This window comes from Mus pahari, chromosome 19, assembly GCF_900095145.1.
Source record: "Mus pahari chromosome 19, PAHARI_EIJ_v1.1, whole genome shotgun sequence".
NCBI lineage: Eukaryota > Metazoa > Chordata > Mammalia > Rodentia > Muridae > Mus > Mus pahari.
In genome coordinates, this window is record NC_034608.1 from 74,441,019 (window position 1) to 74,448,463 (window position 7,445).

The window sequence follows — 7,445 nt, forward strand, 5'->3', positions numbered from 1 at the left end:
CACACACACACACACACACACACACACACACACACACACACACACACACACATTAGGTTTTGTGGTAAATGCTTCTCTCAAGAGCCACAGAGTATCCAGCAAAGCCCCAGCCTGGGAAGCCTCCCTTGCACAAGACATTTGACAGACAATGGAGGCTATTTTCATTGTGACTAAGAATCTTAGTCTGAGGGAAGCCATTTGTATAAGTTTAGGAATTAGCATTATCTGAATATCCCCAAACTGCATATACTCATATAAATATGATTGATAGTATGGAGGACACTCCAAATGTTAAAATACAAATTAATAAACATAATACTCAACTTTATTAATATTTTCACTAGTCAAATCTTTTTGCTAAGAATTGAAAGACAAATTAAATATAACAAGGACAAAAGATGCTGTCCATTTAAAGGATTAGAAGCTGAAACAGAAGAGAGTTGTGAAAATGGGAGGGGGATTAATATTTGATGACAATCAGCTAGCACTTTTTTCTTTTAACAATTTGTTTTCTTTTCTTTACATAGATATAACTAGAGAAGGAATGTTCAAATTTAATTATGAAATTGTAAAACTTAGCATTTCACCTGGTGAGGAAACTTCCAGAAATACTTGAAAATGAAAACATGACTTCTGAGATGGGGTTGTGGAAACACAGAGGAATATGACATAGACATAAAATGGAAAAGAATCCTATTGCCAAGAATTAGATGGAAGTTGCATAACAATAAAATTGAAAAATAGCATATATTCAGTCAGTATATATAAATAGGCCATTTATATTAGATTTTATAAGTTTTTACTTTATAAAATATAAAACACTATATAATTAAAAGAAAAGAATCACAAAATCAGATAAAACATGATATGAATTTCTATAAATTGAAGTGTATTTGTGTATACATTTTCTACTATAACTTAGCTTTACAGTTAAGAAGTAATTACAATTTCATATAAATCTATATTTGTTTCAAGGGAAGGTGAATTAGAAAGTATTAGGATAGCCAATAGTTACATTTTTCACAAGGGTCTATACATATTGAAACTATACAGATGCCAATCAGAAGCACCTACAGGCAAAACATACAAAAATATTGCAGTAGTACCCAATCTGGACAACTTAGAGTTACACATTAGATTTACCTGGTTATGAATTAAAACACTTACTAAATAAATATAATTAGCACCTACTCTTATACTTGAATTTTGCATGATTAATTTGAATGCATTATTTAAAAGGAGTACAGTGGGATAATTACAGAGAAATTATCACATTACAGAAAAATAATGGCGAATTTGAGATAAAGACAGTTAATTACTATATTACAAGTAATATGTGGTTTGTGATATTTACTTATAGAAAGATATAGAAAACTGAAAATTTCTGTTATTTAACTAGGTATATATAATACACTCTAAGTACTTAGCTTACATAATCTTATCAAATTTGTTTAAATAATATAACATCTCAGATTATTGAAACACAAATATATTGTCATAAACTTTATTTGTGATGAGGAGATAAGCATATAGATGATGATAGATATTAATGACAATATTAGTCTTTTAAGCTTAAAAATGTCAACTCATTGAACATACATGGATAGAAGTAAGAGGAAAATGAAAAAAGTATGAGAAAAAAATCAAAGTGCAGACTGTAGAGAAAAATGATCCGAGTTTTGTTGGAAAGATCTAGGAGTGAGAAAAATCAAGAACACTACTTTCTTATAGTGAATTATTCAATGTTAGAGTATTTCATGCATTGGTTTCTTTCAAAGGGCAACCAAGCAGGGATTGAGGTGACTGTGACATCCAGTCCTTGTGGTAAAATTTCTCGCCCTGAAAGAGAAGCAGCAGTTAACCAAGGCATCACTCATCCCAGTTCTTTCCTTAGTAGTGTGTGTTTTGTGTTGTTATTGTTTTCAGTTTACTTTTGCCTTCTCAATGAGTTTTATTTTATTTTAATATTTTGTTACTTTGTGAAGTGTCATAAATTCAGTTCGAAAATACTGTGGATTCTAAAATAGTAATCTTCTGATGAATATAAATAGTATACACCATTGTCTTGTGGGTATTTATAGCACTTTGTTCATGAACATCCACATCTTAATGTCAGTTCTTTGCTCTAAACAATTAAAATTGAGTTATCTCCTTTTGTCAGTTGCATTTCTTTTATTCACAAGCTGTCTTTTTTGCCTGTTTTGACTATAACAATTATTTGATAGTCAATAAAATCCCATTGATTTGTGGACAATTACTTCCTAATAGACACATGTACACTAAAAATCTACTTTTAATCATTCAATATAAACTATCATTTCAGGAAAAATGAATTATATTGTAAAAATCTCATTCCACACTTCATTTCCTTTTGCAAGAAATACATAAACACTGTAATCTTTGTCCTTCATGTCTAATTTCATATTACATAAAACTCTTAAGTGGAAAAACTCACTTTGAGTTCAACTTTTGTCTGAGACATACTTCTAAGTTTAAAGCAATACATTCAACCCCAAAGCTTCAAAATCTATCACTGCACATTAGCTGATGTAAAAGCCTCATGAAGAGAACCAACAGAAAATAACACCAGGATCGAGTGTAAATGCTCCTCAGAAAGGAGAGAGAAGAGGAGTATAACAGAAGGTGGCTTTGAGAAATCTTTCAAGAGCCCTGAAACCCGCATCTGGAGGCAAAGAAGTGTAGTCACGGGCAGAGTCGCCCACAAAGCGGCACAGTGAGTGAACAATTAGATACGAATTCTGTCCAAAGAACAGCAAGGTGTTATCCGAAAGGCAATAGAACTGCAGATAATGGAATCCACCCCAGGATAGGCTGAGACAAAACAGCACAGCTTCTCGTAATAGCACTTCCAAACACACACATCCTCTTAGAAAATAACACTATTATCCCCAGCATCACCAGCTAACAGGAGCAAAAAGCACAGGGAAAGTATAGTTACGACGACTAAAGTCTTACCTGCTTTCCGGCCATGCATTTATCTGCTGAGGAAGGAGATTACCATCCGTTGATCAACTTCTATTGCCTGTGCTCTCTAGGACACAACTCAGGGCGTTCCTAAGTTTTGTTTTAATGTAGTAAAGATAAACTATAGGCTTCAAACTTATCTTTGTAGAATTCCTGTGAAGTGTCTTTTTCCAAGACACTGTTTCATATTACAAACACGTGCATTCTGTTTAGCTACCAGGCTAGCTGGAAGTTATGCGAAATCACGTGTTTATATGTAGCAATCTAAAATGTAAACGTGAAGGAAAGGTGGTTAATTTGAGAGAAAGACAAATTAACCAGCATGTAATGCATTAACGTTAATAAAGCATGATCCAAGTCTTGTGTTAACATGGACAAAATAAAAGATGTTGGAAACAAATTTGCCACACTAAGCATGAAACTTTCCTAGTTAGCAAATAATACTCTGCTTGTTAAAAAAAAAATTAGGTAATCTGAAAATAACCTTTATACAACATTTTGTGGTACTTTCCCTCATAAGAAAAATAGGGTAGTATTAGGAATTCAAAGCTCAGTTCCTAGGATGTATTTTTCCTTTTTTCTAGATTTCTTTTTTATTGTTATTATTTATGTGTTATTATAATTTTATTTTTCATTTTATAAAACAATTGTCAAATTCAAATATATTTTGATCATTTTCTTCCCCCTTCACAGGTCCCTCTATATCCTTTCTACCTCAATAGCAAAGCAATTTTCAGTTTTTTCTAAAAATAGAAAATAAAAACAAAAACAAAATAAGCACACTAATCTATAACCAAATAAAGCACACACACACACACACACACACACACACACACATTTGGTGTTCAATTATATGTTGGTAAATTATCCCTGAATACGAGGCCCATCTTGGAGTGATTGATACACTTAATTTCACTCCATTGGAAAAAATAAAAAACAAAAAAACAAAACAAACAAACAAAAAAACTGATTTTTTCCTCTCCACGCAGGTATATTTAAAAGTTCAGTTGTTAGCCCTGACCCTCATGGCTAGGTTTCCTTCCCTCCCTTCCTCTCTTCCTCTCTCTCTCTCCCTCCCTCCCTCTGTCCCTTCCTCCCTCTGTCCCTTCCTCCCTTCCTCCCTTCCTCCCTTCCTCCCTCCCTTCCTCCCTTCCTCCCTCCCTNCCTCCCTCCCTCCCTCCCTCCCTCTCTCCCTCCCTTCCTTCCTCCTTTCCTTCCTCCCTTCTTTCTGTCTTATTTGAAAAAGATAACACAATACAATATAAAAAGCTAAAACAGAAACTATTTCATCAAAGTGTCATAAAACAAGCCAACATGAAGAAAAGAGTCCAAGAGAGGGCATAAAGATCAGAGACCTACCTACTCCTTTGCACACTCAGGAATTCAACAAAAATACTATACTGGAAACCATAATGTATCTGAAGAGGACCTGATGCAGATGCATGCAGGCCTTGTGCTTGCTACTTCAGTCTCTAAGTTCATAGGGGCTTTGTTCAGTTTATTTAGAGGGCTTTGTTTCCTTGGAGTCCTCCATGCCTCCTACCCCTGTACTCATACTCTTTATGACGCCTCCTCCACAAGGTTCTCAGCGCTCTGAGAGAGAGGATGTGATGTGATGGAGACAGCCCATTTAGGGCTGAATGTCCCACTGTCTGTGTAACGTCTGGCTGGGTGTCTCTGTATTCATTCCCAACTGCTGAAAACAGAGCTTCCTCATACATGTCAATGATCAGTGAGTGGCAAAGTGTGATTAGGACTCATATATTGCTACATTGTTTTCATTTTCTAGATCAATATGATTTAGGTTTGCCATAGATCCTTTGACTATCTCACTTTCTTAGTCAACCAAGTTATATCATATATGGGTCCCCGCTCATGAAGTAGGACCTAATACAAACCAGTTGTTCATTTGATATTCCCACATGCTTTGGGCCACCATTCATCAAAAGTATCTTAGAAGCAGGAAAGCATTATATGTGAAGGGTTTGTAGCTGTTTGGTGTTCTTGTTTCTGTTTTGAAAGTATGCAGAGTACATTCCTGTAAACAAAGATGCTGGAATATACAGATGAAAGTAATATGTAGGTACCCACTCAACACCTTCATTTTTAATGAGTTATATAGGTCTTGTCACCAAATAAGGGAACTTGCTATCAGTTTTTTTTTTTTTTTGTCTTGATATCAGCTTACATTGTTTGGGGATTCCTCTGGGGCCTCTTTGACCCAATTATATGTAACCCAATACTGGGAGTGGATTTTTTTTTTTTTTTTTTTTTTTTGTGACAAGAGATGGACAGATGGAACTCTGTTTCTCCAATATCTGGTGATTTTTATTTATATGTTCTTCATATGCATATTGAAGTTGAACTTTCTAGTTTCTTTGGAATCTCATTTGTGTCATGTGATGTTTTTCTGAAAGCAGTCCTGTGAGAAGATGTTTGGATGAAGCAGATATTTGAGAGGATATTTTGCTGAAGCAAACACGTGAAAAGACATATGATGTGTTGTTAGAACAGACACTTGAGAGAGTGTGTGATGTTTAGAAAGAATGCAAATACAACCACACAGACATGGAGAGGCTGCTCTTGCATCGCTACACCTTGCAATGAATGCTTCACTGAACTTTGCTATTCTTCACTCCCTGTGAAACACTTCGATAGTCTTAACCAACCTTTGTTTGCTGTGACTTCATATAGGAAAGGGCACCAAAGTACATCTTGTGGTATTCCAGCTGCTTTTGGCCACTTCCACTCACTCCAGCAGATTTGGCAGAGCATCACAGTGTCTGTTATGTTGAGCCACTGCTACTGATTCTTGTCCACTGCTTGATATTGGACTGGACTGCTGATATACTTACAAGGAATATTGGAATTTCTGCCAAAGAACTACTTCTAAACAGGACCATAACACTTTGTCCCATTAACATCTTTCTTCCCTGTCTTTGGTTAGTGGGCTAGAAGGGAGGTTAAAGTATTAAAGAAGCCTATATAATGTAGGTTTTGAAAAATATAAGCCTACAGTTTATATGTTGGTAGGGTCCTTTGTAGGAGGATGGATTCCTTACTATCCCTGAACTGCCCCTTAATTTTAGCTGCCCCTCCTTACATTCTCTTTCATAACCCATTCTCCATTCTCCCTTCCCCTTATCCTATCCATTCTAGCCAACAGCTACTATATATGCATAGCTATGTATTCTAATTCTATTTCTGTATAACTAATGAGAAGTATCTGTTCAGTCTAATCACTTCCTCTATTCTTATCCTCTGTGATTTTATGAATTGTAGCTTTGTTGCCATTGTCTTACAACCAGTATCAAATATGTACAATATAAAAGCAAATATATACCATATTAGTTTTCTGAGTCTGAGACACCTAACTCGGGATAAATATTTTCTAGCTCTGGCCATTTGCCTGAAAATTTCATGATGCCCTTTAAAAAAAAAAAAAAAAGAATTTCTTGAGTTATCTCAGCTGAGAAATACTCAGTTTTTTATTGACTTTTCAGTAGAGGGACATTAAAGTTGTTTCCTTATGTCTATTATGACTAGAACAGCAATGATGATAGTTAAGCAGGTATGGTAGGATGACGCAACCTTTGGATAGATGCCCAAAAGTGATATATCTAGGTCTTAAGGAAGATTTGGGGGGAATGAATGAAGGCCCCGAAGGTATGGGAACCACACAGGAAAACAAACCTGGTTGACTCTCAAAGACCAAGCCACTGACCGAAGAGACCCAGGACCCTGGCACATATTTAACTGAGGGCTGCCTTGTCTTCCCTTAGCAGGAGAGGCTGAAATCAATCCTGTGGTGATTTGATGCACCAGGATAGGAGTATATCCAGAGGGGCCCCACCCTCTCAGAAGTGAAGGAGAAGTGTTGCATGTAAATTTAATGGTACTCTGGTCAGGAAAGGCTCTGGTGTCCTTGTTCCTGCTGTCACAGGCCCGCCACTATTGGATTGGAGCAGCTGTTGTATTCCACTCATCAGTGATCCTAAGATTGTTTGGGCAGTCCTCTAGGGACCATGGGGGTGTCCGCTGAATCCGCGCCCTAGGTGACCCGGTGCTGGTGTAGATCTGAAGGGATTTGTGCAGCTGGTCAGGCCAGTTCTCTGCTGCCCTAGTGCTGTCTCAGGTCCCGTGCGCGATTGGATTGGAGCAGAAGTTGTGTTCCACTCACCAGTGATCGATCCTAAGATCGCATCGGCAGTCCTCTAGGGACCCTCTAGGCCCCTTCTTAGAATTGGGAACAAAACCCCCATGGAAGGGGTTACAGAGACAAAGTTTGGAGCTGAGATGAAAGGATGGACCATCTAAAAACTGCCCCACCCAGGGGTCCATTCCATAATCAGCCACCAAATGCAGACACTATTGCATATGCCAGCAAGATTTTGCTGAAAGGACCCTGATATAGCTGTCTCTTGTGAGGCTATGCCAGTGCCTGGCAAACACAAAAGTAG